Raw genomic sequence first — 18,140 nt, forward strand, 5'->3', positions numbered from 1 at the left:
AGTTCCAAAACTCATATGGGACCCTAGAGTTCAGTTTGAGGAGTCTAGGAGGACTCATATTGACGTCAAGGAGGAGAGATCTCTGATCTAGATCTCGGTAGTCTCATATTCACTAGTCGAGACTCTTTCTTGATAGTTCTTATGATTCGGTGAGTTGGGGGAACCCATCCAAAAAAAATCAAGGTGACAAACTTGTTGGTACAAGAATCTCAGCATAAGGCAAAGCACTCTTTAATATGAGACTACCCATGTGGATACTTACGAGCAAGCATCAACACCCTTTAATCTTTAGTTATTATCATCTCAATAAGGCTCAAGGTGACGCACTCTCGTACCGTGTGATACTTTAAATAAGTAGCCCACTTAAATATGAACTTTGTTTCTTCGTCTTCTACGAATTATAAGACGTATTTTGTTCATTGAGAGAATGTTTTCATTAAAAGTTATTTGATTGGCAGTTTATGTGGCATGAAAACCATGGTTTCTACGTATGCTCACATGCGAATTTCTCAAAAAGAAATACATAAAACATATAATCTCTCTGATCCATAATTAGTGGTATAGTTTTAATTAAATTTAAACTAAAACCACAACAATTATTATAAATTCAAGGGAGTACTAATAAATTACCTATTGTTCAAGGGCCAAGCCCAAGCTATGTTAAAGTTAAACTGGGCCATGGCCCACCCAGCCCAGCCCAAAGTACTGAGGAGTAAAAGAGAGAAATTGGCCCAGTAAAACAAAACAAAAATATACTACGGCGATCCCTATTCTACGCTCATTGCGGGAGCGATCTGGCGCTCCGCACACCCCCGGATCGTTTGGGCCTGGCCCATAAACTTTTCGTGCTAGCTTCCGTAGAACGTTTCATCGTCATGTAGTCAGATCTGGCCGACGCGTTTTCTTTTCTCCTTCTCGTCTCGCTGGGTTCTTCACTTCGTTCGATTCGTTTGCTCGGCGATGGCAGTCGAAGGTTCGTGTACCATTTTCCGTATTCCTTCTTTCTCGCTGTCCTTTTTCCCGTCTAGGTAGGTTCGTGCCTTCTGATACCTATCCAGCATAATAGGCGGTAGTGTATTTGTGGATAACTAGATTATTCTCTTTCAGCTTATGATTAACTAGATTCGTGTGATGAGTTCCTGGTACAAATCATATAGATTGTCTACGTGTAATCTCTACACACCAGTTCGCACGTGGTCTGATCTGAAATTAGGGTGGTGTTTCGGGTGGGTAGGTGGGGGATTATCTTATGTGCGATTCTGTTTAACCTTAGCTCGTAGTTATCATAATTTTATCCACCAGCTTCACAAAATATGTTTCCTAGTATCTGTTTTTTGGAATTAATGTGGGTGCTTTAGGTGGGGTTTTGGTGGAAATATGTCCAGATGTATGACCATGTGAAGTCCTAGTTCTTTATTTTATTTTATAGCTGATCTCGTTCGTTGTTAGATATATGTTTTTCAATTTTTCATAATTGTGCGAGGATGAAAACCAGTTCAAGGTGAAATCTAGTTCACGGTGAAATTTCGTTCATAATTGTTCTTGTTGCAACTCCGCTAGAGTAAAATAAATGTTCACGGAGGAAAATTGTTCATGTTTCATAAATGTTCAAGATGAAAATTTGTTCATGGACCCCTAAAATGTTCAAGGACAAATCCGTTCAGGGAAGGAAATCGATCATAAATTTTTAAGGTCAAAAATTCAAAGTCGTTCATGGAGGGGAAACCGTTCATAAATGTTTTAGGTGGAATACAATTTAAAATTCAAAAAATGTTTACGGAGGGAAAATATTTTCAAATTTTAAAAAATGTGCAGGTTGAAAACCAGTTCAAGGTGAAATCCCGTTGAAGGTGAAATTCAGTTCACGGTGAATTTCCGTTCATAATTGTTCTTGGTGGAAATCCTCTCAAGTAAAATAAATGTTCATGGAGGGAAATTGTTTATGTTTCATAAATGTTCAAGATGGAAATCCACGCCCCTAAAATGTTCAAGGTCAAATCCGTTCAGGGACGGAATACATTTATAAATTTTAAGGTGGAAACCGTTCAAAATTCAAAACCGTTCATGAAGGGAACCGTTTATAAATGTTTAAGGTGGAAAACCATTCAAAATTCATGAATGTTTATGGAGGGAAACCATTTTTATTTTTTCATAAATGTTCTAGGTTAAAAACCAGTTCAAGGTGAAAATCCCGTTGAAGGTGATATTTTGTATTAGGTGAAATTTCCTTCATAATTTTTCTTGCTGGAAATCCTCTCAAGTAAAATAAATGTTCACGGAGGGAAATTGTTCTTTCATAAATGTTCAAGATGGAAACCGGTTCAGGCACCCCTAAATTGTTCATGGTCAAATCCGTTCATGGAGGGAAACCGTTCGTAAATATTTAAGGTGGAAACCATTCAAAATTCATAAATGTTCATGGAGGGAAACAATTTTTAATTTTTCATAAATGTGCGAGGTTGAAAGCAGGTCAAGGTGAAATGTCGTTGAAGATGAAATTCAGTTCAAGTTGAAATTTCGTTCGTAATTGTTATTGCTGGAAATCCACTCAAGTAAAATAAATGTTCATGGAGGGAAATTTTTCATGTTTCGTAAATGTTCAAGATGTAAATCTGTTTAGGCACCCCTAAAATGTTCAAGGTCAAATCCGTTCAGGGAGGGAAACCATTAATACATTTTTAAGGTGGAAAACCGTGCAAAATTTAAAATCATTCATGAAGGGAAACTGTTCGTAAATGTTTAATGTGAAAAGCCGTTCAAAATTCATATTTTTTTACGGAGGGAAATTGTTTTCAATTTTTCATATATGTTTGAGCTTGAAAACCAATTCAAGATGTAATCTCGTTGAAGGTGAAATTCAGTTCAAGGTGAAATTTCGTTCATAATCGTTATTGTTGGAAATCCGCTCAAGTAAAACAAATGTTCACGGAGGGAAATTATTTATGTTTCATAAATGTTCAAGATGGAAATCCGTTCAAACACCCCTAAAATGTTCAAGGTTCATACAGGAAAACCGTTCATAAATTTTTAAGACGGAAAACCTTTCAAAGTGCATTAATGATTTTTCAAAGTGTTTGTTATACCTTTTGTACTCTCTCTCTCTCTCTCTCTCTCTCTCTCTCTCTCTCTCTCTCTCTCTCTGAAGTTGTAATGTGAACTTGCTGAACGTTTAGCAGGTGCTTCATGACACTTTCGTATGTTTATATTTTTCTATATGGTGAAGCCTGTATATACTGTTTTATACTGCACTCAGTATTTCTACTTTGCACCTGCGAATACATTATATCTAAATGCAAAAAAGTTAAAGCCATGAGAAAATGGTCCGCAGCAGTTCTATTATGTGGGGAACTCGCTAAGTGAAAGTCACGCGGGAACAGAACAGAGACCTCGCCGGAACAGAACAGGTATAAGCAAAATCGGGAGACACTGTTCGTTTAAACGGACCGTGCATGTTCTTCCCGCTGGCGGGCTCGGCCCATTAAAGCCGATCGTTCGAACGAAGGTATGCGGAGCCAATCGTCCACTCCGCTTAAAGCGGTCAATAGGCGCTCCCGTCTTCTTTGGGCTAGTCCGTCCAACATTTCTGCTATTCTTATGGTATGCAATCAAAACTTCCAGATTGACAAAGTCATCAGCCTGTAGTGGAGTCCAAAAACTGGACGAGAATTGGGAGTCAGGGACAGCAGAGCACGGTGCCGCCATGTGAACGAAGCTCACCAAGACCAAAGCCGCCGACCTGATCGACCTGACGGCGCGTCTGGTCAGCCATATAAACCGAGTGCCAGCCAGACAACGGCTCAAACTGCCCGCCGCTGCCTCCTCATCGCCGCCGGTACCAACCAAAAGCCACATCCAGCTGTGCAAACTGAAAATCCAACCGTCCATGAGACCATGAGTATACAAAGATATTTGGAATCTGTAGGTTTGTAGGTTGACAGGTTCTGCGAGATATCTTCGTGTCTGTTGAGAGGAAGAAACATATCGCCATCCTATTTTAATGGGACGCCGGAAGAGAACTAGAGACGGAGTACGTGGAGATGTTGCATACATACACGGTGATGGTGATGTGTGAACTTAAGGGCAGGAACGGTTCATTTTAAACACAAAATAAGTTCGTATTTTAAACATAAAAAAGAAGTCTTTTTCTCCCCTGGGCTGTGAAGAGTGGGGGCAAATCCAGCGGGCCGACACATATTCAATCCCCTACCTCACCCCCGCTACCATGGATGCTACGGTGATTAATGCCATCACGTCCAGTCGCCAACCGCCGCGCCAGCTTGTCACGCCTCCCCACGGTTCCCACCCGCGCGCCTCGATGTTTCCTTCCTTCCTTTTCTACCTAGAGCCGCTCATTTCCCGCCCTAGCCGTAGCTATAAGAATGATATGGCGCCGCCAGGTGGACGGGCAAAACCTAGCTAGCGACCATGCCTCGCTGTAGTGGATCCCCACGTGGGCCAGGATTAGCGAGATGGCGCGTGAGCGCTTCCCGGAGGATGCCGTGAGGGAGGCGTTTCAAGGCGGATGAGATCGCGTACGCGCTGGACGTACCACGAAGGGATGGGGTTAGTAGCGGAGGTCGCGACGCGCGGGCGGTGACGACTGACGACGCGGCAGGCCGAGGAGGTGACATGCGGAGACTCATATGACGATGGCAAAGGTTCATGCGGCTATGTCTGCAGCGCAGCCCATGTCCGACGCGGGATGGATGACAATGACTTCGACGGCCTCAAGTACTTCAACGACTAGGTTCACACGTCGACGACGAGCGACCACCAGCGGCGCTGCTCGCATCGTTTGAGATCACCCACCGCGACGAGTTTGCCCGCCGCCTCATGGCTGCCGAGGGGCACATCATAGTGGACATGAGGCGGCGGTGCATGGCTTCCCGGCCGCAGTGGCCCATCAGGCGCGCAAGGCAGTGGTGGAAGCAAAACTTCACAAATATGTAGGTAGCAGGTGTTGTGTATACCTGTTTTTATTTTGTTAAAACTTTTCTTTCGAATTATTATAAATACCGAGATTAGTAGAACTTTGGGAGACAAAATACCTCACTCTTCTTCCTGGTGTGATACCTGCGTTTTACCGAGTATTGCACCGTGTCTGTGTACCTTGGACACTGGACAAAGTTCACTAGAACAGGATTTAACCAGACACACGAGACGACGAGTCACGAGTCGAAGTTTTGGAAGTACGCCGTCGCTATGATTAGAGAGAAGGTCAATTGTGGCTGTGTTGGAACTTGCTCATCACACACCCAAAAAGGCCACTGGAAACGGTCTTCGCTGATTTTTCTCCCTAGACCTCTCACCTTACATGCATGCTGATGCTGGTCTATGCCTCGTCTGAGTCAACGCTGCTGGTGGCCCCACTCTCTTTTATTTTTATTCATTTGGTGGCTTATTTGACATACTAGTAAAATTAGATGGCTCAATCAAGACCGAGTGCATCGTACTTATGGGATTTAAGTAGTCACCGTCTCCCCGTGCGTGCTCCTTCACCTAGCGTGTGATTTTAGCGCACATTTCCAAGAGCTATGTGTACTCGTGAAAAAGGTGATCGAAGCACGCGAATTTTACACGTAAATCACTTTGTACTCTCCTCCTATCTACCTTTTTGTTGATCATGCAATTGTCACACACGTCACACATGTTGAACATTACTTTGTTCTGGTGTAGCAAAAAGAAACAAAGAACTATTTTTGTGAAAACTCCAACAATTTATTCCTCATCATCAACAGTAGTACAAGAAAGCTTAAAATTAATAAATATAAATATAAAATGGTCTTTGGACCATCTAGTGATGACTACAAACACTCGAACGAGCCGAAGGTGCGTCGTCGTCCTCGTCCCTCCGCGAGCAAAGTTTATCGTAGTAGAGCTTGTTGTGGTAGATAAACGAAAAAATCATTGTGCTAAGGCCCCAAACGACCAACGCACCACAGTAGCAGCCACCATCGATGAAGAGAAGCGTAGATCAGATGGAGCATAGACCAAATTCAGCGAGATCCGTCGGAGGCAAACCTCCACACGCCCTCCGGCGATGTTACGTGCATCACCGGAACAGAGGCTATAAAGGGAGAACTTTATTCTAAGTAGGAAACACACCCTAAAAAGACTATGGAAAAGAACAAAAAACGGAACCCTCCCACCCTCACAACGACTGGGATCAACCGTGTCTCCATGGCCCTAAGGCCTTAGGAAGGCTAGGCAGATTGATGGCTACGAAAGGCATGAAACCCTAACCTCTAGTCGCTCTGTCATGTGAACAAAATGGTGCGATAGCTACACGCTATCTTTTAGTAAACAAAAAAATAAACCAACGGGTGCAGGTAGCTCATTCCCCCCTCCTCTCTCTCGTCCTGCTACAGTAGCTGAGAGGCTTTTCTTCAACGCCGGGCTGCTCTGATGTCCTCTCCGCCGGAATAGCCAGCCGGAGTAGGGAAGGAGCAGGCGCCAGAGTACATAGCTGTAGTGGTAGGTCTAGGTCTTGGTCCTTTATGGCGCTTGGCGTCTATGCCGGGAGGGAGGCGACGGATCTTCTTAGTCAGATCTGGAGCCGCACCATCTTCTTCCCCTGCTTCAAGGTGCTCCGATGGTCGGAGCCGGTGTTGAGGAGGTGGAAGGGAGAGATCTCCATAAATAAGGCTGATTCGGCGGGATCTGGTGGTCAAGGACGGAACTGCAAGCTTCTCCCCCTGATCTGTCATGGTGGCGTGATTGGGGAGGGGGCGCAGCTCTTGGTCGGTGAAAGATCATATCTCATTTTATATGTAGTTTTGGTGTTGATGACAATGATAATATATGAACATTTCAGTTTATAAGGTTTGTAGGTTATTACAATCTCTAGATGCTTAAAGAGTGAAGAGTATGCGTGATATTGGAAGAGAAAAGAAAGAGAAGAAGAAAGAAAGAAAAAAGAAGGAGAAGAGAAAGAAGAAAGCAAAGAGAAGAGAAGAAGAAGAAGGGTGCCTGGGCGGTACCGCCGGCCTGGCCACGGCCGGAGGCTCCGGCCTTGGTACCGCCCAAGGTACCGGGGAAGGGGGGGGGCGCTCAGTAAACATCCAGGGAGGTTGGAGCTCCCGGCGGTACCACGGCCGGTACCCCGGGCCGGAGGCTCCGGCCTCCCCCGCCGGACCGCGCCCTCCTGGCCACGTGGCCGCCCCCGGCTGGCCTCGCGCGCGCGCCTAAGTCCGGTAGTACCGGCCCGACCTGGCCGGTACTACCGGCCACCCGTCTCCAACGGCTCCAACGGCTGCTTGGGCAGCCACTATTTAAAGGCTTCTTCTCCAATCTGCTAGGGTTGCTCATTCCCCCTCCTAAAAAGACATACACCATTGTTGAGCCACCAAGAACATCAAATCCATCGGATCTCCTTCCTCAACCACCCAAATCCCTTGAGCTTTGGAGAATCGACGGAGAAGACCCCGATCTACATCCTCACCGAAGCGTTTCTCATTTCCCCTCTTATGCTTGAGGGCCCCCTTGCTAGTGTTCCTCTTTGGATCCCTAGTTGTTGTTGTTGATGTATGCTTGTTGATTTGTTGTGTTGTTACAGCATTTGGGAGCCTCCAATTTGGTTGTGGATGTGTGCCCCAAGAACTTTGTAAAGGCCCGGTTTCCGCCTCGAGGAAATCCCTTAGTGGAAGTGGGCTAGGCCTTCGTGGCGTTGCTCACGGGAGATCTGAGTGAAGCCTTCGTGGCTGTTGGTTTGGCTTGCGTAGCAACCACACTCCTCCGAACGTAGACGTACCTTCTTGCAAAGGAAGGGAACTACGGGAATCATCTCCGTGTCAACGCGTGCTACACTCTCGGTTACCTCTATCCCACTCTATCTCCTATATTGCGTAGCTCTACCTTGCTTAGTTGATAACCTTGTCATATAGGTAAATTCACTTAGTTGCATATCTAGAGAATTTACCTATTTGTGTCAAGCCTAAATTGAAAAAGAACTAAAAATTGGTTAGCACCTATTCAACCCCCCCCCCCTCTAGGTGCGGCATACGATCCTTTCAATTGGTATCAGAGCCTCGGCTCTTATTTCGGGCTTAACCGCCTAAGAGTATGCCAAACGAGGAGCCCTCGGACGGGGCCGCCAATACGGTCTCCATGGAAGAATTCAATTCGTTGAAGTCCTTCATGGAAGCCAAAATGGAAGCCCAAATGGAAAGCATGAAAAAGATGATTGCCGAGCTTCTGGCTCCGGCCCGTCCCAAGGCTCCTAGTATAGAGGTAAAGGACGCGGGTGTGTCGGAAGAGGGAGGTGCTTCGGCACCACCCTCTTCTACCAAACCCGTGGAAGGTGATAACTTAAACACTAACAAATCTCCCATTGCATCTCCTAGGGATACTAGTGGAGGTGAGAGCTACAATCGAGTAGCTCCACCTTTTCAATCTCCCGATATACCGGTTCCCCATCCTCATTTGAACATTCGGGGCGACCCACCTAAGTTTTCCATTGAAAATTACAATACTTGGCGATTTGAGTTTCGCTCTCATGTTTGCAAGTGCCTCCAATGAACTTTGGAGAATCATCCAAGAAGGCTTCAAACCTTACAACCCCGACAAGTTGACTAGAAGAGAAGCGGTTGATAGTCAACTCAACAACACCGCCTTGCACATGATTCAAACTAGTGTGGGGACAAAGGATTTGCCTCGTGTTCGGAACTACACCACCGCCAAGGAAGCTTGGGATGGGTTGGCCGCTAGTTGCATTGGAAGTGAGAGCACGAGAAGGAACAAGTACAATGCTCTTAAGAACAAAGCCGAAGGATTCATGAGGCTACCGGATGAAGATCATCAAGACATGTATTCAAGACTCCTCATTGTTGCCGATGACTTCCGACTTATTGGTGCCACCCACATCAATGACTCTTGGATCAAGGAGAAGTACATTGAATGCATGATGCCATATGTACCCATTGATGTCAAGACCCTTGTTGGGAGAGAATGCTATTCCTCTCTCTCTTCTCAAGATGCCGTGCACGAGATGCAAGCCCTCAAGGTGCTCGAGCAAAACTCTCATGATTCTCTCAATCGTGCCATTGGTATGTCAAAAGGGAACAATCTTGCCTTGGTGGTCAACCCCTTAGATGAAGTGCACCCTCAAGAGCAATATAGGGCATCTTGGAGTATGTCCTATCCGGAAGATTTGGAATGCCACTATCATGATCACATGGCCTTCCATGCAAAGTCCTTTTGGGTTGATCCCTCCAAGGCCAAGGAAGACAACATCAAGAGAAACCACAAGAGTGGGTTCACTAGCTTTGGTCCAAAGACAAGATCGTGCTACAATTGTGATGACAAGCGCCACTTCATTGCCGAATGCCCCTATGAAAATAGAGAGCTTCATAATGGAAGGCTCATTCCCAAGGACAAGAGCAAAGAATCAAAGGGCAAATACTCAAAAGCCCCCAACAAGAAGTTCTACAACAACAAGACCAAGAAGGGCAAGAGGCACCCAAAAGTTGTGCTAGTGACTAGGGAAGAATATACTTCCGATGAAGTTGCGAGCTCTAGTGATGATGAAGAAGGAAGCTCAAAAGAAATGGCCGCCATTGTCACTACCAACATTCCCTCTTCATCTCTCTTTGAATCCCCCAATGAGAATCCTCATATCAAGAATGCACATTGCTTCATGGCAACATCTTCCTTGGACACATCTATTGTGCTATCAACTCAAGAAGAATATTCCTCCGGGGATGATGAAGTTGATGATGAAGAAGATGCAACCTCTAATGGATTGGTCGCTCTTGCCTCCCTCTCCACTAACTCTTCATCACCAAGTGAATCCCCCAATGAGATCATTCATGTGGAGGAAGAAAGTTGCCTCATGGCCAAATCCTCCGAGGTATCATCTCCTAGCCCCTCTATGCCTAACATATCAAGTGATCTAGGGATTGATGATGCTAGTCTAAAAGTAAAACAAGAAATGCTAGAATTTGATGAATTCTTGCTTAACTTACAAGGTATCAACAAAAAGCATGTTTCAAATCTCATGGCTCGTTTAGCTCAACAAAATGATATGCTTGAGAAAAAGGGTCAAATAGAGAGAGAAGACTCTCTTGAAATCCATGCTCTTAAAAATGCCCTTGAGGAAAGTCAAGAAAATATAGCTTCTCTTGAGGAGAGGCTAGAAAATCTTGAAGAGCCTCAAGATGAAATTAACAAGCTCACTAAAGCTAGAGATCATGCTAGGGCTAAGACTAAATTGCTTAAAAAGGAAAAGGCCAAATTTGGTGTTGATCATGAGAAACTTGTGAAGGATCTAGATGAACTAGACAAGGCTCACAAAGCCTTGAAGAGTGAATACTCTCTCCTATCCAAGTCAAATGAGCAACTTCAAATTAGGCTTGCTTCATATGATGTACCTAGTTCCTCTACCCCTTCTTGTGATCATGCAAATATTATTGAGGAAAATGCTAGGTTGAAGGATGAACTTGCTAAGGCCTCCTCTCCCCAAAGTAAACTTTCTTTGGATGATCTTTTGAGTAAGCAAAGATCAAACAATGGGAAGGAGGGCCTAGGTTACAATGCCAAGGCGAAGAAGGCAAACAAGCAAAAGGCCAAGCCCGCACAAGAGAAGAAGAAAGATATCACCAATGGTGAAGCCCCTAAGGGCAACACCACTAATGATGATAATGCGGGAATTGCTAACCCTCACTATGTTTTATTTAAAGATTATTATGGTGATGTTTATGCTAAATATGTTGGCCCATATGATGGTTATGTTGCTTGGTCTATTTGGGTCCCAAAGACCCTTGTTGCTAACAAAAGAGGACCCATTGTGAAATGGGTACCTAAATCCAAGAATTGATCTCATGTAGGACTATGCCGCCGGAGGTTCAAAATGGGTACTTGATAGTGGATGTACAAGTCATATGACCGGCGGCAAGAACCTCGTCAAGGAGTTGAGGCCCAACATAAACAATATCACCGTCTCCTTTGGCGATAATTCTACATCCGAGGTATTGGGTTTTGGCAAGGTTGTGGTTGCACACAACATAACACTTGTGGATGTCATGCTTGTCAAAACCCTTGGTTACAATTTGCTTTCCGTTTCCGCCCTTGGCAAGATGGGTTTCGCCGTCTTTATTGATAAAGATATTGTGGTCCTTTTGTGGAGCAAGACTCTAAAAGTCGCTTTCGTTGGGTATCGCGAACATAACTTGTATGTGGTGGACTTTTCGGGGACCACCACTTCAAGTGCGATGTGCCTATTCGGAAAGGCGGATGTGGGTTGGTTGTGACATCGCCGCCTAGCCCATGTCAACATGAGAACTTTGCAAAGTCTTCACAAGGGGAACCATATTGTGGGACTAATGGAAAATGTTTCTTTTGCCAAAGATCGTGTTTGTAGGGCTTGTGTTGAAGGCAAAATGCATGACTCTCCGCATCCAAGCAAGACTATCATCTCCTCCAAGAGGATCTTGGAGCTCCTTCATGTGGATCTCTTTGGTCCCGTTACTCATGCAAGTCTTGGTGCGAAGAAACATTGCTTGGTGATTGTTGATGATTACTCAAGATACACTTGGGTCTACTTTCTCAAGACGAAAGATGAGACTCAACAAATATTCATTGACTTTGCCACCGAGGTGCAACGCCAACACAACCTCCTCATTATGGCAATAAGAAGTGACAACGGCTCCGAGTTCAAGAACTACACACTCAATGATTTTCTTAGTGATGAGGGGATTCGTCATCAATATTCCGCTGCTTACACCCCTCAACAAAATGGTGTTGCGGAGAGGAAGAACCGGACTCTTATGGATATGGCAAGGTCTATGATGGCGGAGTATAAATCCCGCTATAACTTTTGGGCCGAAGCCATCTCCACCGCTTGTCACTCCTCTAACCGGCTCTACCTCCGCAAGGGATTGAACAAGACTCCATATGAAATACTCACCGGCAACAAGCCTAATATCTCATACTTCAAGGTGTTCGGTTGTAAGTGTTTCTACAAAATCAAAGGAGTTCGTTTGTCTAAATTTGCTCCTAAAGCTTTGGAGGGTATATTTGTTGGTTACGGTGCCGAATCTCACACTTATAGAATCTTTGATATAGCCTCCGGGATTATCATCGAATCTTGTAGTGTGAAGTTCGAAGAAAATGATGGCTCCCAAGTGGGGCAAGTTGATGTATGTGCAGGTGATGAAATACCTCAAGATGCCATAGTAAGAATGGGTGTGGGATTTTTCCGCCCCATTGAGGGACACGGTGTGGCGTCTCGGGAAGAACTATGCTCTACCACGGTGGAGCCCTCATCCTCTCAACATCAACAAACCCCTTCTATTGAAGCTAATGATGCACCAACCCAAGAACAAGAAGAAAACCCTCCCTCTCATGTACAAGATCAAGGACAAGATCAACCAAGGATTCATGATGGCTCCGATGAGTATCCATTTGATATTGGAGCTTCACCAAATATTGTCCAAGATCAAGCACATGAGGTTGAGCATCCTCAAGAAATTGAGGAAGCTCCAATTGAAGGTCAAGACGGGGACCCAAATGATCAAGTTGATCAAGTGACACCTCCAAGGCCTAGAAAAACCAAGGAGGAGATCGAGGCCCGTCGTCTAGCAAGAAGAGATAGGATCCTTGAAATTCGTGGACACACTCATGACAAGGTCCTTGGTGATGTTCGAGCAAAGGTCTCCACAAGAAGGCAATTGGCTAACTTTAGCAATCATCATGCTTATATCTCCGTTGTGGAACCCAAGAAAGTATTTGAAGCCCTTGAAGATTCGGATTGGGTGGATGCCATGCATGAGGAACTCAACAACTTCAAGCGCAACAAAGTGTGGACCTTAGTAGAGAAGCCAAAGGAGTGCCGCAATGTTATAGGCACTAAGTGGATATTCAAGAACAAGCAAGATGAGTTTGGAAATATTGTGAGGAACAAGGCAAGATTGGTGGCTCAAGGTTTCTCTCAAGTTGAAGGAATTGACTTTGGAGAGACCTATGCTCCCGTGGCTCGTCTTGAGTCCATCCGTATCCTTCTTGCTTATGCATCGCATCATAACTTTAAGTTACAACAAATGGATGTTAAAAGTGCATTTCTTAATGGTCCTTTGCATGAAGAGGTTTATGTTAAGCAACCCCGGGGTTTGAGGATCTCAACTTTCCTAACCATGTCTACAAGCTTGATAAAGCACTTTATGGTCTCAAACAAGCTCCTAGAGCTTGGTACGAGCACCTTAAAGAATTGTTGGTAGACCGTGGGTTTGATGTTGGGCTAATCGATCCCACTCTTTTTACTAAGAGGGTTAATGGGGAGCTTTTCGTTTGCCAATTATATGTTGATGATATCATCTTTGGCTCTACTAACAAAGCTTTCAATGATGAATTTTCAAAGCTTATGACCGATAGGTTTGAGATGTCTATGATGGGAGAGATGAAGTTCTTCCTTGGTTTTGAGATCAAGCAATTGAGAGAAGGAACCTTCATCAATCAAGCAAAATATCTCCAAGACATGCTCAAGAGGTTCAAGATGACCGAGTTGAAGGGTGTGGCCACTCCTATGGTCACCAAATGTCATCTTGCACTAGATCCCAATGGTAAAGAGGTGGATCAAAAGGTATACCGCTCCATGATTGGATCCTTGCTTTACCTTTGTGCATCTAGACCGGACATAGTGTTGAGTGTTGGTGTGTGTGCAAGGTATCAAGCTTCTCCTAAGGAGAGCCACATGATGGCTCTCAAAAGAATCTTTCGATATTTGGTTGATACCCCAAGATATGGTATTTGGTACCCCAAGGGCTCAAGCTTTATTCTCAATGGGTATACCGATGCGGATTGGGCGGGTGACAAGGATGATAGGAAATCAACTTCCGGGGCTTGCCAATTCCTTGGTAGGTCCTTGGTGTGTTGGTCTTCTAAGAAGCAAAATTGTATATCTCTCTCCACCGCCGAAGCCGAATATGTTGCCGCCGCAAGTGGATGCACTCAATTGTTATGGATGAGGCAAACTTTAAAGGAATACGGTGTCATTTGTGACAAAGTGCCTCTATTATGTGACAATGAAAGTGCCATCAAGATTGCTTATAATCCGGTGCAACATTCAAGAACGAAGCATATTGAGATCCGGAATCATTTCATTAGGGATCATGTTGCCCGTGGTGATATTGAGCTTATCTATGTTCCTACCAAAGATCAACTTGCCGATATATTCACGAAGCCTCTTGATGAAGCAAGGTTCTCTTATTTGAGGAATGAGCTAAATATCATTGATTCAAGGAGTATAGCTTGACCATCTTGCAAACACACCTTTGTCTCAAAACTTTATTTGGTTTAGATGTGGGCATGGAAATAGGGGGAGTGCGGTTTAAACTATTGAGCTATCCCTCCCCCATAATGCCAACATTAAAAGAAATCATTCTCTTTATATCATATAATGATATGTGAGCTTCAATGATGAGTAGTGGTTTTGGGCCCAAGATACATCTTCGCGGTGCCATGCCATAACACTCATATATGGTGGCCTAGGCCACCACACTCTTCTTTATGAAGAGTTGGAGTAATTTGGATCTTTATTGGACTTAATTTGCCTATCTTTTGTTTTTAGGGGAATTGGCTCAATGTTTGGTTTCTATTGATTTGCTCCTTGCAAACTTGAGTTCATATTACCTTACCCCTCTTTGTGTCCATCCTAAGCCATTCTCTCACCTCTAAAACATTCTATATCTTGCACAAGCTCGTCTCAAAAATTGCATATCAAAAGTGTGTTTTAAAGAGGGTGTCTTTATAAAAAAAAAGGGGGATTTTGTTTAAAACAGCCAAAAAAAAAAGGGGGAGGATTTTGTTTCAAACAGCCTACAAAAAAAAAAAAAAAAAAAAAAAACGGGGGGCGGAGGCTGGCCGACCCGGGCCTGACCAGGCCGGTAGTACCGCCTGGGGCCTGGCCGGTACTACCGCCGGCCTCGGGCCGGTGCCTCCTTGTGCGGGCGGGTCGAGCCACGCTCCCCATCCCTCCCCACTCGCCCCCTCCTCCCAGCTCAAAACGCATCAGCCGCCCGGCCGCCCCTGCCGGCTCCTTGCTCCCCCGGCCACTCTCCGGCCATCTCCGGCCGGATCGGCTCCGTGGGAGCCTTCACCCACCCCTCCTCCCCCATGGCTCCCGGTATTAGCCTCTCCCCCCATGTATTTTGCTCATATTTTTGGCTCACATGTGTGTTGGTTATTGGTACTACATGCATAGATTTTTGGCTAAATCTTGCTCTAAGAGGTTGTATCTATTGCTGATCTATATCCTCTAGTGTGTAGCACCGTTAACCTCTACTTTGTAGCATTTTTTTTTACCCATTGTGTGTGGCCTTAATTTTTTCATCATGCATGTGTATTTTGGGTCAAAATTTTGTTAAGTTGAGATGAGCTTGTGCCCTTATCCCATATTTCCCTCGGCTCTGTTCGTCTATTTCACAGGTGCTAGTCGGAAGAGGAGAGGGGATCCGCCCCTTGAGGATGATTTTGTTGAACAAGATGAAGTGTTACCCCGTGCCACTACTGCTCGTGGTGCTTCTCTGGCAAATAAAAAGAAAGGGAAACCGGATATTAAGTCTTATGGTGGCGTCCGCCTTCATGCATACATGGCTATTCGCACCGCTAATCCCTATTTGGGGCCTCGGTCTTCTCGCACTCGCAACCGCCACTTCTACACCGAGGTTCAAGAACGCATATTCAATGAAGTCTATCCTCCCGACAAGGTGAAGGTAGTTGATCAACGGTATATCAACATTGACCATTTGAAGAAGGATGCCTACTTTCATGAAGCTCTTGATATTTGCGAGGAGTTTGGTTTGCTTCCCATTATGAATTTCCAATGCAACTATGATCCTTACCTTGTGACTCAGTTCTTGCCACAGTCTATTTTCATGAGGATGACGCTCGCTCCATCACTTGGATGACTCGTGATGTGGTACTCACTACCACTTGGAGCACCTTTGGACAGCATTCTTGGCTATCCTCTTCCGGAAGATTGTGAACATGACACCGATAGTGGTTGGAGGTTTCATGAGCAGTCTAATGCAAGCACCAAAGATGTTCTTGAGCCGCTCTATATGCCCGGCCGATGCAAGCTTGGATTCACTTCCGGTCTCCAACCCGTCTATGATATTATGCTTCGCATCTACCGTGAGACTCGTTGCCGTCAAAGTGGGTAATGTTGATGAGATCCACTCTTTTGTCATTGACTTGATGCTTCAAACTCATCTCCGAAAGGGCAAGGGTGTGAAGATGGATGTCATGGATTGCCCGTGGAACCAGATTTTCTTGCGTATGGTTGAGAAGAGGTCTCCCGCCTTTGGTCCTTTCATCATGAAGCTTATTTCTGAGGTGTGGCGTCGGAAGTTTGATGGTGCCATTCTGGAACCATTTTCTACTCTCACTGTTCATAAACGCAAGAACCTTCTTATCAAAGATCATGAGCTCATAGCTTCTACCTCAGCCCCAGCAGCTCCTTCTGCCTCAGCAGCACCTTCTGCCTCAGCACCTCCTTCAGCAGGTCCTGCAGATCCTCGCACTGATCGCCGGTTTGCTGGCATTAGACTCCTTGATGGTTTTGCTCCTCATATGGCCCTTGGGGGGCCTCCGGCTCACTCCGCATATGATCCCATGCTCGAGCCCTCTTGGTACACCAAACTCAAGATCAAGGTAAAGAAGACCTTCTGCCTGCAGCTGGATATTCAGGAGCGCATGTATGACGCCTATGTGGCAGAGAAGAAAGCTCGACGCCGTCAGAAGAGCATCATGGCAAAGCTTGGTGTGGAAGTGTCTCCTCCAGGATCTGAAGAGAATATCCTTCCGAAGCCTCAGTGGATTTCTGGCTCATAGCCAGTGGTCTGATGGCGAGGATGGTCCCTCCTATGATGTCGACTCCGATGTTGCCGAGGACTTCCTTGATGGCTAGGGACGGTAGCATCGCTCTTCAACCTTTTTGGCGTCTTGATGCCAAAGGGGGAGAAGAGTTCTATTAGGTTCGGGATTTGCATGGGAAGTCACAAGCTTGCGTTTTCTTTGACTTTTTATGCTTGTGACTTTTGGTTATCTATTGTTGAGAACTACTTATCCTGTTTTATGCACCTTATCTATGTGTGTGAGACATAGGGGCTATCTATTTATGTACGAGACATTATCTATCTATCTATCTATGGTAAAGACTAAGTGAACTTCATGTGGTATGATCTCTAAACTCAACACTAGTCTTTACTCACATATGGTTGTCTCTTCTCCCTTCAAGTGATGAATTTATCTGCTTACTAAGCATCTTTGCACTTGTTGGTGATTCATATTTTCTTGAGTAGTTTGATCCTAGATTATGTGCCTATCATTCATATGTTAATTCTATTAGATGCACATGTCTAGGGGGAGCCTTTATGCATATCTTATATTTTCTCTCGCTCAAATACTCTCATCTTTTGCAAATCTTATATTGTCATCAAGAAACCAAAAAGGGGGAGATTGAAAGATCATATCTCATTTTATATGTAGTTTTGGTGTTGATGACAATGATAATATATGAACATTTCAGTTTATAAGATTTGTAGGTTATTACAATCTCTAGATGCTTAAAGAGTGAAGAGTATGCGTGATATTGGAAGAGAAAAGAAAGAGAAGAAGAAAGAAAGAAAAAAGAAGGAGAAGAGAAAGAAGAAAGCAAAGAGAAGAGAAGAAGAAGAAGGGTGCCTGGGCGGTACCGCCGGCCCGGCCACGGCCGGAGGCTCCGGCCTTGGTACCGCCCAAGGTACCGGGGAAGGGGGCGCTCAGTAAACATCCAGTGGAGGTTGGAGCTCCCGGCGGTACCACGGCCGGTACCCCGGCCGGAGGCTCCGGCCTCCCCCGCCGGACCGTGCCCTCCTGGCCACGTGGCCGCCCCCGGCTGGCCTCGCGCGCGCGCCTAAGTCCGGTAGTACCGGCCCGACCTGGCCGGTACTACCGGCCACCCGTCTCCAACGGCTCCAACGGCTGCTTGGGCAGCCACTATTTAAAGGCTTCTTCTCCAATCTGCTAGGGTTGCTCATTCCCCCTCCTAAAAAGACATACACCATTGTTGAGCCACCAAGAACATCAAATCCATCGGATCTCCTTCCTCAACCACCCAAATCCCTTGAGCTTTGGAGAATCGACGGAGAAGACCCCGATCTACATCC

This window comes from Lolium rigidum, chromosome 4, assembly GCF_022539505.1.
Source record: "Lolium rigidum isolate FL_2022 chromosome 4, APGP_CSIRO_Lrig_0.1, whole genome shotgun sequence".
Lineage (NCBI taxonomy): Eukaryota > Viridiplantae > Streptophyta > Magnoliopsida > Poales > Poaceae > Lolium > Lolium rigidum.